Genomic DNA, 15,266 nt, shown 5'->3' on the forward strand with positions numbered 1-15,266 from the left:
TAAGTGCCACGAACAGTAATGACCATGAGCGTAGACGCCGTCGAAGCGCTCCCTGTGTGCCAAGCATGCATGAACTCATTTAGCCTTTGTAACAACTCTGTGTAGGAGATAACATTACTATGCCCCTGTTGAAGATGAACCTGAGAGAGGTTAAGTAACTTGCTCAAGGTTACACAGCTGTTAAGTGGCACAGCTGACGTTGAACTCAGATTGCTGGAGAACTAGAGACTGTGAGAGAATAATGAGAGAGGTCAGTGGAAGGCCCTCTGAGCCGGTGACTACTGAGCAGAAACCTAAATGCTGAGAAGGAGACAGCCAAAGGAAGGGCTGGAAGCGTATTCCGGGCAGAGGGAATGGCATTCATTGGCAGGCTCCGAGGTGTTGGGAGGGCTGGGTGACTTGGAGCTACTGAGTGGAGGCGGGTGTGGCTGGGACAGGAGCAGGTGGGAGGGGCGGAGACAATGCTACCATGGGCTGCAGGCTGGGGGTCTGGGCCTTGCAGCAGAGCTTGGGGTGTGGAGTGCTAGGGGTTGTATTACCCTGCCCGCCAGACTGGGCGGTGCGTGGGGATGCTCTGTCCCCAGGCTTAGTGCAAAGGTACACAGTCCCTGTACACTGTGCTCAGAGAAGCTCAGAGACCTAGGGAGACACATCATCATGGTTCCTGTCTGTATGGCCAGCATGAGGAAGGTCCCGGCCATCTTCCCCTCCACTCCCTGACCCCTCACATCAGGTGGGTGATAGACTCAGTCCCCTGGTGCAGACAAGGCACAGAGAAGTGAGATGATGTGCCTGGGCTTGTACAACTGGTGAGACACTTAGAATCCCTAACTGCCAGGCCGAGACCCCTTTCCCAGCCCCTGTCCTGGCCAGGGAGACCTTTGGAACCTCTGTGCATCTAGAGAATGGCCTCACTGTCATACCCAGACCCACCCCATCGCAGCTGCATCTGCCCACCTTTAGCGGCTGACAATGAAGATTAGGGCCATCACCTTCTCCCCTGCCTCACACCTACTGGGGTTGTACCACTGCCTTCCACCTGTGTTTGGGCCAGACCAGGCCGAGCCGGCCTCCTCAGCACCTCCGCACAGCTGCTCAGGAGTCTAGAGACCTGTGTTAGAGATACTAATGCCCTTGACCCTTCGTTTCCTCCTCTGTGAACCTCGGCTGTTCCTCTAGATCTTGCTGGGTCATTGACAACGTTAATGACTTTGCAGGAGTACAGAGCTTGGCATACAACTGACCATGGTAGATATGGGTCCTTTTCTTTTCGTTTCATCTGGATTCATCTGGCTTTACCTATCAGAAAACCAAGGCTCTAGCCCCGAGCCACTTGGAGCTGGTTAGAGAATTTAAAGTCTTGTGCTGGTTAGAGAATTTAGTCTCATCTGGGCCCAAGCTACAGTGGGGCAGGGGCCCTGGTGCCATGGCTCTTCTCCTTGTCCTGGGCTGACCTGGCTAAGTGGACGGAGTGACCCCTCTGCCTTGTGCCTGCTCTGTCCTCTGCCTCCAGGGACAGATGGTGCTCTGCCAGCTCCCTGGCTGTGGGCCACTATCCAGGAGCAGCCTCCTTGTGTGGAGGAGCTGGCCTCAGGGCGGCGAGGGAAAGTCTGGCACTTTGGGGACACCGGAGTGAGTCAGACTGGACCTGTCCTCAGGTGCCCCCAAACTGATGTGGAAACAGGGAGAGATACAGAACACTGGTGACAGTGGAGTGCGGCTAGGATGTGACAGAGGGAAGCCCAGAGGTGGACCTTCACCAGCCTAGGGGGCAGGGCAGGCTTCCTGGGGGAAGTGACGGGTTAGCATGGCCTTGGAAGTGTTTTCAGGTCAGGAAGCCTGGTCCAGGCTGAGGCCTCCGTGCCTGAAATGTGGGACTGAGCTTGTTCCGCTAGCAGTGGGGAGAGAGTGTGGTAGTGACTCCTCGAGGAGGCCCTCTCCAGCCCTCTTGTCCATGTAATATGTATGTCCTGCCTAGGGCTTCTTCCACGGTAATAACTGACCCTCAGCAAATCGAGTCTTAATTAATGAATGTCAGCAGACATTAAGCATCTGTTTTGAAGATACAGCTTTTGTAGTGAGGAAAGCAAAATCCCAGCGCCACCCCTGGGGCCAAGCGCCCTTAGGCAAGTCCTTCAGATAGGCCAGGTCTCAGTTTCCTTTCTTGTTCAGTAGGGATCATTATCCCTCGTAAGGTTTTGGTGAGGATTACACGATGTTATGGATACAAAGCCATTATACAATGTATGTAAAGTCCTGGAACATGGTAGGTCCTGAAAAAATTTTGTCGGGGAGGTCGGAGGAAAGTGGAGATGTGGGTCAAAGGGTACCACCTTTCAGTTAGAAGATGAGTAAGTTCTGGAGACCTGGTGTACAGCATGGGGAGCACTGTTAACAGCGATGTATTACCAACTTGAAATTTGCTAAGAGAGTAAATCTCAGGTGTTCTCATCTGCCCCCCCACCCGCCCGCCCCAAACAGGGTAACTGCAAGGTGATGGGTATGTTCATAAGCTTGATTGTGGTCATCATTCCACAATGCATATGTATATCAAAACATCATCTTGTGTGATCTGAATATATGCTACTTTTATTTGTCAATCACTGGAACTCTAGGGAGCCATGGGACCTGGTCCCTTGCTCAAGGAGTCTCCTAGTTCCTCTGTCTACACCCGCTTTACAGTCTGGGAAGTGCTCTACAAAGTCGGCAGGCTGCCACCAGTGCCACCAGTGCCACCTGTGCTGTGGCTCCAAGAGGCCCGTCCCTCGGGATGGATGCTCACTGCACCGTGACGGAGCTGAGCCTCAGCCTCTCCACTCCTTGCCGGTGTCCTATTTGTGACCTCCAGAACAGGCTGCAATCTGCCCCCGGGGGTGCGGCCCTGCCAGGTGTGGCCCATTCCCAAGCCTGGAAAGTGGTCAGAGGTCGAGAAGGGGAGTGGCTCTAAACCCGTCCTAAAGCAGCCTCAGGTTTCCAGCATTCTCCAGGGCCGAGCTGAACCAGGTGGGTCTCAATTTCCATTTGATTTCTTAGGGAGGGTGTGGTGAGACCCACCTCCTGTCCTTCTCTGGGGATACTACCTGGTGTGAACGGTGGCAGGGACAGAGGGGCAGGGGGTGGGGATTGTGCAGACTGGAGCCAGAACTGAGTCTGGCTGGCTCTGGGCTCCTGGCTAGTCAGTGGCTGGCTACTCTTTTCTCAGCCATAGTTTCCTTGTCTGTAACGTGGGGCGGGGGGTAGTAATGGGCCCTGCCACTTGAGACTGCTTTGGGCAAGCAGTTTAGTACCCAGCCGGCCCTTCACACAGAGAAGACGAGTGTTCAGATTGAGTGGTGTGCCTATAGGCTTGGAGGGTGGTGGGGTCCATGGGGGAGGGGGCAGGAAAGAGGAAGGGACCCAAGAACGAAATGACTTTGGGGCAAGGGAAGGGGCAAGCCCGGCATTGCTCCCAGCAACCTCCACCCCCCGCTAGAGCCTCTCTGGACTCTGAGTTTCCCCGATCCCACCCCCTTGCTTAAGACTGAGAGAAGAAGGTGTGTCTCACCATGAAAACTGGTTCTCAGCAAGGCAGGCAGGAGACGGGGATGGACTTCTGAGTCCACTAGGCCCTCTGGATAGGCCATTGTGGGGGTGATGATGCTGGTTGGGATGCTGAGATCCCTATGGTGCAGGTGGGCTGGACTGTCAGAGACCACCACACTTCTAGCTCTTTCTCTACATCACCTGGAAGGCAATCCATGGAGGGTCTCCAAAATGTCAGGCTCGGCCTCAGAAGTCCTGTGGGCTATATGATCTAATCTGCCTCAGAGCTGGTGTTCCCCCCATGGCCAGGGTCCGAGAAACCCAAGTCCACTCTCCCCTCTGCCTCTATGCCCAACGTGGGGCTCGAACTCCTGACTCTCAGATCGTGAGTCACATGTTCTTCCCACAGAGCCAGCCACGTGCCCCACCCCTCTGCCTTTTACTGGCTGCATGTTGTTCAGTGGCTCTTTCCATGTTCCATCTCTGAATTTCCTTTTCCTCAGCTATACATGGGGACTCCTGCTTCAGAGTGGACTAGAGAATTCAAGGACCCCCAAGGACTAGGCCTGGCACACAGTAGATGCACAATAGATGGTAGCCGTGGATTTCTAAAACGGCATCTTCAAGCTTCTGTTGGGCCAGTTCTTGGGTGGCCCCTGTCTGCAGGCAGCTCTCTGGCTTGGGGAGATCCCTCTCCTGCTGGCTGTGTCCCATCAGCAGCCAGATGAGACCTCCATTATCTCCCAGCCTCTGAGGCAAACAAGACCCCTTCCCTGTGCCTCTACCAACTACTTCCTGGTTTTTTTGCTCTCCTTTCCCAGAAAAATCTCCGCAAGAATTTTCTTTGGTCCTTGCTTCCACTTCTTTACCTCTCACCCTGTCCCTAATCCGTGACTTCTCTCCCTGCCCTCCCTCCACCCCCTTAGAGCTTCTCTGCCCATCTGCTAGGACTGCTCAGCTCCCTGACCAGCAGGTGCCCTCCTGGAGACCTGCCCCACCTTAGTGTCCCTCCGCCTCACCTGGCTCCCTCTTCTTCCCCTGTAGGCTGCTCACTCCCACCGCCCTCTAAAAGAGCTCTGTCCTTGCTCTCTCCTTGGATGATGTCTCTTGTGTCCACTGTGGCTCTGCAGGAAAAACTACCCCCATACCTAAACTGTTTTACTGTATCTTGAGATTTTTGTGGGTCGGGAGTTTGGGCAGGGCTTGGTGGGGTGACTGGTCTGCTCTCCCTGGGGTGGGGTGGAGTTGACTTGGTGGTATTCAGCGGGTGGATGGGCTGGCCTAGGGAATCCAAGATGGCGTCCCTGGTATCTGGTCCCTCTGCGGGAATGGTCGGGGGTTGGGCCGAGCTGGCGCTGGCCGCCCTGCTGTTCCTCTGGCAGCCAAGCTTATCCCACATCCTCCTTGGGCTCTTTGCACCCTCTGTTTCCCTGCCTGAACCCTGTACCTCCGGAGTTTTTGTGACCCACTCCTGCTTTCATTCATTCAGATCTGGGCTTTGAATTTCCTTATTACCTGGGCTGAATTCGCATCTCCCACGCCACCAACTTCTCTCTTCATCCTACCCGCTGTTTCTTACAGCACTTTTTAGTCTCTAAAATGATCATGTTCCTTTGCTTGTTTATTGTCTATCCATCAGAGAACACATTTACTGTTGTATTCCCAGTGTCTGGAAGGAATGAATGGGAGTTTTAAAAAGATTGATGTTGATCCCCAGGAATCAGGGGCCTCATTCTAGCCTTGGCCACCCCGTTTGCTCTTGTTTTTTTTAAAAGATTTTATTTTTTAAGTGATCTCTACCCCCAACGTGTACCTCAAACTCAGAACCCTGAGATCAAGGGTCACATGCTCTCCTGACTGAGCCAGCTAAATGCTCGTTGTCTTGGTTTTATCTCGTACTGAACCCTCTTGTCCTCTGACCCAGCCAGCGTGGAGACCTGTCACTAGGCCACACGTAGCCCTACTCCCTAACTGTCCCCCTCCTGCCTGGTTGTCTTCCCATGCTACCCCTCCCCTCAGCTGCCGCTCACAAGGCTGGGGCTTGTGCTGCCTACCACACCCCAGTGGCCGCCCGCCTCCTCCCTGTCACTGCGTGGTTCCTGCCCGAAACATGTCCCCACCCGCAGCTCAGCCGACTCAGCAGGCATCGGCAGATCGTGAGGCCGCTTCTGCAGATCCAGCCATTAAGCCAGAGCCTCCCCAGCAGCCTTATCCCTTCAAAGTGAGGGCGACAGAAAGACAAAAACGCAGGCAGGTACCATGAATCTTGTCCATTTCACCTGCCTGGTCTTGTGCTTGTATGTTACCGCCTTTCAGGTGGGCGTCTGCAGCCAGTCTTGTCTTCATCCTAGCCGTTTGATCACATGCTGAACGGAGCAGACAAATGTGGTACCCCAGTGGAGACCCCTCCAGGTTCAGTCGAACATGTTTTCATGTTTTTACTGAGGGTTTACAATGTTCTGGGTTTGTGCAAATGCAGACTGCACAGAACATGTCTATTCCTGCCTCATGATCTCTTCCCTTGTGCCTGGGATGCTGTGTTCCCAGTGAACCTGAGCTGGTTTCCAGGGATCGCTGCCTTCTGTCCCGTTGGGAGGGGTCTCGAGACTTTCAGAGGCCTGGGAAAGGAAGTCTCCTGGCAACTGTCGCATCTGCTTCAGCTGCGTGTAGACATCCGTGGGAGGCCTCTGTGGAGGATCACAGACTTTGCCCGTTCAGCATCTTGGCTTGTGGCTGAAGTGAAGCTCTGGTAGTTGGTAGACAGTTGGCGGCTTCAACTGGCAGGGATTGTCACAGAGCAGGGCCGAGAGGCCCGTCTGATGTCCCTGCTGATGCAGCTTCCCTGCCCCTCTCCTCTCCTGCCAAAGCTCATGCTCTGTGTGTGCTCTGAGAAGGCCCCCTAGCCAGTCATGCAGGCATCTCTTACTCCCAGGGACTGCATAGTCTCCCCCTGGCCAGGACGATTTCCTGGGTCGCTAATCAGGTTCTGGATTTGTAATAACATGAAGGGCTGACACTTTTTAATTACTTTCTCTGGATCGGAGTCTGTGCTAAGCACCTTGCATGTAAAATCTCACTGAATCCTGTCAGTGATATTATCATGCCCATGGAAAGTGAGATTTACGGTGGCTGAAGTAATAAAGGGCTTCAGGTTATCCAGGGAGACAGGAGGGGCCAGGATTCCAACACGGGTTCTGTCTGTTGGGCCCCTCTGTAGCCTTCCTGTCAGTTCCCTGGCCTTCCTGTTTTCTTCATCCTCTCTCTGCCCTGCTCACCCTCTCCTCAACACGCCTTTCTTGAATCCCTCTGAGAAGGTCACCTTGCAGCTGGAGAACTCGGGGCTCAGGGAAGGCCGTGGAGTGTGGGGTGCCCCCGTGCACTCCTGGCCATCTGTGCACCTGCTCAGGGCAGTAGCCTCTACCAGAGCCCAGGCCCAGCAACGTGGCTCTGACCTTCCCACCTGGCCCGTCAGGCCTTCGAAGCAGCCTGTTGAAGTTGGCGGCCCTTTGCGAGGCCCATTCTGAGGCCTTGTGCACTCCTTGCCAGTGTAAAGAATGCATCCGTGGATCAAGTCACAGCTTTATCTATATAAAGGAATGGTTTCTTGAATACTTTTGGGGAGGAAAAGTTGGTACGCTCTGTGAGGGGCAGCTGGGAGAGGTGGGAGGGAAGGGGCGAGAGGACTGCGGACCCCAGGGAGGGCGGGAGAATGGGGGGGATCTGGGGCCTCCTCCCTAAGTGTGGGAGAAGGGGCCACGCCTGCCCTGGAGGATAGGACCCCATCCCTCAGCACGAGGGGCCTGCAGGGGCTGGAGAAGCAGCTGGGGCCTCAGAGGGACTGTGGGCTGCCAGCTTCCTGGGGCAGGAAGTCCCGGCTGTGCGGCCAGAATCCCTCCTGCAGGGGCTGAGAGCAGCTCAAGCCTGAGGAATGTGTGCAGCAGGGGAGGTAGGAGGGGGGCCCCTTCCTGCCCTGTTACTTCTCCCTCTTCCTCTCTTCTTCTGTTCCCTACCAGCCTCTGTGTAACCTCTCTCTTCTTCTTCCCACGTCCCTCTTCTGGCTCTTTCTCCCTCTCCCCCTTGCTGTCCTGGAGGGGCTTGGGGTACTTGTGGCCACTGTGCCCAGCTCCAAGGTGAGCGGGCTTGCTCGCAGGATGGTGGGTGCCTGTTGCCATGGTGACCCAGAGGCAGATGGGAGGCGCTTTTGGAAGTCTGGCAGGGAGGGGGGGGTGCCCTGCTGAGGGGAGAGGGTGGGCGGTGCCCTGCTGAGGGGAGAGGGTGGACTTGTTCTCCCCAGTCCCTGAAGTGCCCACCTCACTGCCAGGGGCTCCAGCATGGGGCTGTGGACCATGAATGTGGGTCTCTGGCTGGGTGCTGTCTGAGCGTGTTCCCTGAGGAGCTACCTCGTGTGGGCCAGTCATACTGGGTGTTGGATTGCCTGTGTTCCGGTCCCTCCTGCCTCTTCCTGGGGTTTGCTGGAGGCTGGGGAGGGAGGTGGCAAGCAGCCCGGAGGCGGGGAGCTACAGGGAGGCAGCTCCCAGTGTGTTTGGTGGGAGGCGGGGCGGGGGGTGGGGGGGGTGGGGGGGGATGGAGGTGGGGTAGTGGGGATTCTGGCTGGCAGCCCGGCTCCTCACCCAGCTCCTCACCCGAAGGGTCTCTGTCAGAAAGGAGTGAGCGCCTGTCTCTGGGACTGAGCAAGCTCCTGCTGGACGGCCACTGAAGGGGTGGGGTAGCCGAGATCACAGACCTGGAAATCTTGCTGACCTGAGGTTTCCTTGCACTCCAGAGATCTGAGGATTTACAGAGAACAGTGTTCAGCTCTGAGAGCTTGCTGTTCCCTCACTAGGGGCTGCCACCCCCCTCCCTCCCTCCCGGGCTGCTGGTTCTGTGGGACCAAGTACTCTGACCAGGGGACATCATGGGAAGGGGCACAGAGACCCTTGCTGTTTCCTGCAGAGGGAGTCAGGGGAGGGGAGCTTATGCATATGGATTCTGGAAGGGCCCATGGCCCATGGTGATGCAGCAGGAACTACCTTGCCTGGCAGAAGAGAGAAGCCATTACAGCCAAGCTGCCAAGCAGCCCCAGCCTTTGGGGGAAACAGACTTGAGTTCCTGTCCCAACTCTGCCATTACTGGCTGGGCAGTTTTGTGCTTACGTGCTTGAATGTGTGTGTGTGTGTACAAGTTCCTGACCCTTTCCCAGCCTCTATTTTCCCGTTTATAAGCTGCAGGCAATAGCAAAGCTGATGACTGGAGCTGTGTAAAGATGAAAAGGGATAACACGATAACGCCCACGACGTACTCAGCGCAGTAGCTGGCGTATAGTCAATACTTAAAGAAGGGGGTTGGCGATTGTTCTCAATCTCCTTGGCATGCCTACCCCTGTAGCTTTAAAAACAAGGAAACTGGGGCCAGCGAGATGAAAACACATGCTCCCCTCCCATAGGTCTCCAGTCTGGGGCACACCACATGGACAGCACCCAGTCAGTACGGAGGGATGGGAATGGGGGTGCGGGCTGAGGGGCTGCACAGAGCTAGTCCTTGGTCCTCAGCTTCCCCACACACTCATTCATCTCACTAATCTCATCTGATGGGGGAGCAGGTTCGGAGGGGTGGGGTGGTGTGCTCTTTTGAACACCTGAGTAATGGGGGCAGGGGGAGGAAGCGAGTTCCGGGGCCTCTGTATGTCTGAGGGTAGGTCCGGGACTTACATGCTGTATGCCTGCCTCCAGAACCCACTGGCCCGTACCGCCTTCGTGCCCCATTTTTCTGTTTCCCCAAAGTGAGGAAGAAAGGCTGCTGGCATTGGTGGTGGTTTAGGAAAGACAAGTCCCTGTCCGGCCAACTGCTTCCTCACAAAGGCACAGCACTTCACAGTTAGCCGGGTCCTTGGTTTGGGGACTTCCCTTAATCCTCACCTCTACTCTTGGATGGAGGTGGGGTGGAGGTATTTGTCTTCCCCTGTGCCCCCCAAGGAGGAAACAACTTCTCAGTAACTTACCCAAGGTCTGCCTGACTCTAAAGACCTTTGGACAGAGATCTACCTGTGCCTCAGTTTCCCCATCCACACAAGCAGGCAACTGTGATCAATCTCGAAGCCCTTCCCACTCTCGTGGTGGTAGAAGGGTCTGTTGTGTAGATGGAGGGGAGTGTTCTGTGGTTCAGAGCTGGGGGGCTGTGGACAGGACTTGGGACTACTCTGGGCTCGGGTCGTCTGTGTACGTTGCCTCCAATATTTGTCCATGGGACAGATGAGGTAAGAATGGGAAAGCATTCAGAAAATGCCCTCCTTACCCTGGTTGGCTCCAGGCAGCCTTCTCAGTGGGATAGGGGGAGTTTTCAAGATGACCGGGCTGTGGGTAGGTGTCAGATTTCAGACGAAGTTATTTTTACACTTGGGGGTGGAGGGTGGCAGGTGATGTTTAGGCTCTTTTCTAGAATGGGGTGAGGGGGCAGGGGTGGGAGTTGGGCCTCTGATGGAGAACCTCCCCTGACCTCGTGGCTGGTGTTCTTCCCAGTCTACATGGGGTGACACTAGTGGAGATTGGGGACCCACTGAACAAACATTCATTTGGTCCACAGCAAGCCAGGCACTTTGCTGGGTCCTGCGGACACCAGGAGTGGAGAGACAGGGCTCCTTCCAGGTGGGTCTTCAGATCCAGGCCACCCAAATACTCACACAGTTTATTGAACATTGTTGGTGGACAGCATTAGAGAGGGGAGGTACGTGGTGCCAGAAGCATGAGAGTGGGGCAGAGGTAATGGATTTGAAAGGTGAGTAGGCTTTGCAGAGATGAAGAGTGCTTTAGGCACAGGGAACAGCATGGGCAAAGGGCCTGTGGTGGGAGGCAGGGCAGCACACTCTGTGGGGCTGCCTGAGCCTTGGTAAGGAGTTCTTCCTGGAAGTCACGCCCTTCAGGGTTGGAAATAGTCTTGAAGACTATCTAGTTAACATCCCACTGGACAGATGAAGAAACTGAGGCCTACACATCTAAGAATGAAATCTATCATTTTTACTATGCCAAACATGCTTGCTTCCAGTATCTTTTTTTTTTTTTAAACGTATTTGGCGTTTTACATTTAATTTATGTTAAACTAGCAGACCTATCTGATATGGTTTCTCTTAAGAATTAAAAAAAAGTAATTTATCAAGGTGAAATACACATAATGTATAATTCACCATTTTCAAGTACACAGAACAGTGGAACTGGGGACATCACAGTGTTGGGCCACCACCGCCTCTGTCAAGATCCAAAATATTTCCATCACTACGAAGTAAAGCCCCCTACCATTTAAGAAGTCTCTCCCCTGTCCTCCCGTCCCCAGTCCCTGGCAAGCACCAGTCTGCTTTGTCTGTACTGGAGACTTCACATAAACCGAACCATGCAATGGGTGACCTTTTGTGTTGGGCTTGTTTCACTCAGGATGATGTTTCTGAAATTCAGCCATGTTTTACGTATGGCTGCTTTGTTCCTTCTCATGTCTGACTAACGTTCCATTGTATGTAAGACCACAGTGGGCTTATCCATTTATTCACCAATGGACGTTTGGACCGTTTCCCCTTTTTGGCTATGGTGAGTAGTGCTGTCGTGAACATGGGTGCGGCTTAATTTGTAGAGTCCTTGTTTTCCGTTCCTTTGGGTCTCTACCTAGGAATGGAGTTGCAAAGTCCACCAGCGTTTCCGTGCTCAGCTTTCTGAGGACCTGACAAACTGTTTTTCCATAGTGGCTCCAACATCTTCTATCCCCGCCCGCAGCAGCATACCATGTTCTCCAGACCCTTGCTGACACTTGTATTGTCCATGATTTTGCTTTAGGCATTCTAGTGGGTTGCTGTCTTTTAGAATCCTTACTGTGAGCTCGGGTTCTTTTCTTTCTTTCTTTCTTTATTTTTTAATTTTTATTTATTTATTTTTTTAAATCACAAGTAGGCAGAGAGGCAGGCAGAGAGAGAGAGGAGGAAGCAGGCTCCCAGCTGAGCAGAGAGCCTGATGTGGGGCTCGATCCCAGGACCCCGGGATCATGACCTGAGCCGAAGGCAGCGGCTCAACCCACTGAGCCACCCAGGCGCCTCGAGCTCGGGTTCTTTTATGTATCTTTTAGACAGATGAGGAAACTGAGTCATGGAGAGGTAAAATAACTTTTTCCAAGGTCTTCTGGGAAGGACGAGCTGGTAAAAGTTCCATTTATGTTTACATAAGACAACTAAACTGAAAATGTCCTGTGAGACTCTGCTTCTGAAGGACGGATGGGGCTACCCGGAGGAAAGCTTGTCCTTACCTCAGAGTTTCTCTTATGCCCTGTATCCCTTCTCCCTTCCTCATAGGGCAGGACTAGAAGGCCAAAGGCCTTCCCTTCCCCCTCTTTCATGCTGGGAGAGCGTAAGAGCTGGCTGTCAGAAGTGCCTGGTCAGCCCACGCCAGACTGTGAGCCCTGGACAGAGACTCAAGGTCGTGGCCTCTGTTCTTGTTGGTCACTGACTGGCTGTGTGACTTGGAGTCATTTGTTTCCTGCATCTTCCCCAGCTCCAAGGTATCTGAGTAGGCTCAGCAGTAAAATGGGTAGAATAACAATGCCTCACAGAGCAGATGTAAAAGTTACTGAGATAATCCGTAGGAAATGTCCTAGCAAAGAACTCCATACATAGCAGGTGTTCCCTAAAGGTCGACTCAAGTGAATGGCACATAGGAGGTGCTTCCTACAAAATACTGGCTTAATTTTCTACCTGTCCCACCCCAGAATCTTGACAAATGTCAAGTGCCAACAGGGCCTGTAGCCAGAAGTAAAACGAGGATGTTTGCAGAGGGCACCAGGGACCATTATTTATCCTATAGAATGCAGGTGTGATCTGATGTAACGTGATCATCAGAAACCTACGGAACAGGAACAGCCCACCGGTGCCCTTCTCCCAGCCCTTAGGCTGGCTTCCTGGAGGAGAGCTCTTTCTTTTTATCTCTGAGTTTGGTACCCACTGCTACCCTTTCCCGCCTTGTTTCGTCTGCTGGGAACCTCAAGACAAATTTGCAGTACTCCACGGCAGACAGACTTTTTGAGCAACTGAGTTCCTAACATAATCCTCTCTTCCCTTGTTTGGTTCCCCGGCTTTGTTTGCATTTTGGCTCAGGGTGCCTGTGGGGTCTGTGTGCTGTGGCAGTGCAGGCTGCCTCAGAGCCTTTTTTGGGAGGGAGGTAAGTAAGGAGTAGGCTTGAAGGGAAATTTGGGAGGTTGACACATGCTCCGGCTTTGCTGGTGGGGAAACTGTCAGGAGGACACTCTGGTTCCTCGGAGAGGCTGGATTCCCCCTTTGTGGGGACAGGCCATCTAGTTTGGACAGCTTCCTTTCACTGCTCAGAGTGGACTGGCTCAGACAATCAGGTCTTTCATGGGGCCTGGACAGTGGCTCCTAGAGTGGCCCAAATGTGCTCCTCCATGCCTGACCGCCCACCGCCCCTAGGCCCGATTTCTTATCCCCACCCCCTCAGGAAATGGGGAGGGAGGAACAGGGCCTTTGCAGTCTCCTATCCAGGTGGAATTTTTGTTCCACTGTCACTAGTTTGAATTCTCACAGAACCTCTCAAAGAGGCTCACAACCTTGTCCCCTCACTGGGTTGCCCTGAAGTTCTGGTGAACCCAGGTCAGAAAGTATCACACTCAGTGTGAACTATGTTTGGGTCTCTCCTGGCTCTATTTCTGTAGAAAGCCCAAACTCAGCTTTAAATTGCTAACATTAAGTGCTCTATCAATGTTCACCCTAGGATGGGTGTGTTCTAAGAGCCTCAAACACTCACTCTTGTTTAATTTCATCTCTACAATGACACTTAGAGGTAGGTCTTATAATAATCCCATTCTTACAGATGGGAAAACTGAGGCCCACAGAGGTTGAGCAGCCTGCCCAAGGTCACACGAGTTAGTTGTGGAACTGGACTCGAACCCAGGGCAGGCTGACACCTAAGGCCTGTGTATAGACAGCCTCCTGTCATGATGGGTCGGCTGAGAGGTCACGTGAGGCTGCTCCTTCCTGCCAGGACAGGTGGGTCTCCTCTGCTGTAGGCCTGTTGTTCCAGATGATTCTTGAAGGCACTGAGATCTATCCGCTGGCTGGTCTCTTTTCCTGGCTCATCACTGTGGGCCACACTCTTCTCCAGGAGTCTTCTGTGGTTCCTGGAGACTCCTGGGCTCCTCTCCACCTGACTCCATAGTGCCCTCCCACCTGCTTCCTTTGGCCCCATAGGTCACGTCCCCCAAGCCGCTGTCATTTCACTCCTCCTTTCCGCTGTTCTTATGTCCTTTTTGCCTCGTCTTTTGAGCTTCAGCTCTAGGGCCACGCCATCTCTCACGTTTTCCTTCCTTTTCCTTCTCCATAGGTGTTTATTCGGCACCTGCTCCATGGCAGGCCTGAGTCTGTCCCTGTCCTGTGTGAATGCCTGTCTGATGGGGGAGGTAGCTCACAAAACAGTGACCACACTGCTTGGTTAGGGCTGTGATAGAGGCAGCAGAGGGTGTGGGGCCAGGGAGGCCCTAACTCTCTCTGGGGAAGCGGTGGTGGGAGCTTGAAGTGGGTAGAGGAAGGGCTCACCTAGCACATAGGGCAGATAAAGGGATCCTAGGCAGAAGCAGCACCCCCATGGTGGGGGGATGGAGCTGGGTAAGAGTGGTGCTCTGAGGACGGATGTGTGGCCTGGAGCTTATGAGAGCAGCTGCAGGAGCCACAGAGTGGGGCCTCGATTCTGAGTAGTAGGGAGCCATTGAGGAGTCTTGAGCAGGGGAGGTATCTGGTCAGGCTTGCTCTTCAGAAAGGCCTGTACCGTCCTAAGAATGAAGTCCCACAGTGGAGGGAGTTATAAAGACTGGGCCTAGTGTCCCTGCAAGGCAGGGTACGGAAAGTTACGGTTGTTGTTTTGATGGATTTGCTGTTGGGAAAGGTGTGCCTGGTGCTGGAAGCTAGAAGAAGGTGGAGAGCATGGAGGCCTGTGGACAGGAACAGTCTAGTGACCTAGCAGTGCCTAGTGGGGGCCCGAGTTGTCACGGTAAAGGGAGCGCCTGAGAGTTTAGGGGGGTGGGTCCCTGGGACTTGGGACTTGGAAGAGAGAGGAAGTCAAGGTTAAGTCTGTTGGTGTGGGGTTGCTGTAACAGGAGGGCTCATCCTGGTTCCCTGGTGTGACCCAGGGCCAGCCTCTCTCTCTGTGTGCGTCAGTCTCCTTAGCTCTGAGGGGACTGGGTGAAACGGCCCCTCCTGACCTGGCCCAGCAGGTCTGTGACATGGCTGTGGCCCAGGAAGAAGGACACAGAGCCCATGGTGTAGCCAGTCTGGGATGACCAAATCTGGCCAGGTCTGCTGTGGTCTGGGGCCAGTGTAGGCACATCTGCCATCCGAGAGGGCACGTCTCTGACCCCCAGATGCCCTTCCCACCTTCACAGCGGGCTCTGCCCTCCCTGTCAGCTGTCTTGGCTCAGCCTGGCCTGGCTGCTCCAGGCCCTGACTCCATCTGGAGCCTCTGCTCTCCCCGTGACTGGCCCTGGGAGGGGTGGCCTGGCTCTGGGGCCCCATTGGCTGAACCTTGTCTGGGCCGCACACGCCCCTGCCTCCCAGGCTGGCTGCCTGCCCACCTTGGGGTAGGAGGCGGGCCAGCCTGGCCTGCCATGACGTGGGCAAGACTGCCTTGAGCCAAGGAAGGAGTTGGAGTCCGAGAGGCCATGCCTGGGGGCAGTGGCGCTGCTCTGTCCCTTCACTCATGCTCCAGCCCCGG

The 15,266-nt window shown here is 54.3% G+C and overlaps 1 protein-coding gene across 3 annotated transcripts in view; it reads left to right on the forward strand.

Annotated features, from left to right (window-relative positions):
* Window positions 1-15,266, forward strand: part of ACOT11 (acyl-CoA thioesterase 11) — a 53,111-nt gene that overhangs the window by 9,302 nt on the left and 28,543 nt on the right. Inside the window, exon 1 of one of the 3 annotated variants that reach the window (XM_059136829.1) lies at window positions 2,676-3,003. The exons of the other annotated variants lie outside the window; for them this stretch is intronic. The gene's annotated coding sequence lies outside the window, so the exon portion shown is untranslated. Of the gene's footprint in view, window positions 1-2,675; window positions 3,004-15,266 lie in introns of those variants that run through there. 3 annotated transcript variants of the gene reach the window in all.

This window comes from Mustela lutreola, chromosome 10 (assembly GCF_030435805.1).
Source record: "Mustela lutreola isolate mMusLut2 chromosome 10, mMusLut2.pri, whole genome shotgun sequence".
Classification (NCBI taxonomy): Eukaryota; Metazoa; Chordata; class Mammalia; order Carnivora; family Mustelidae; genus Mustela; species Mustela lutreola.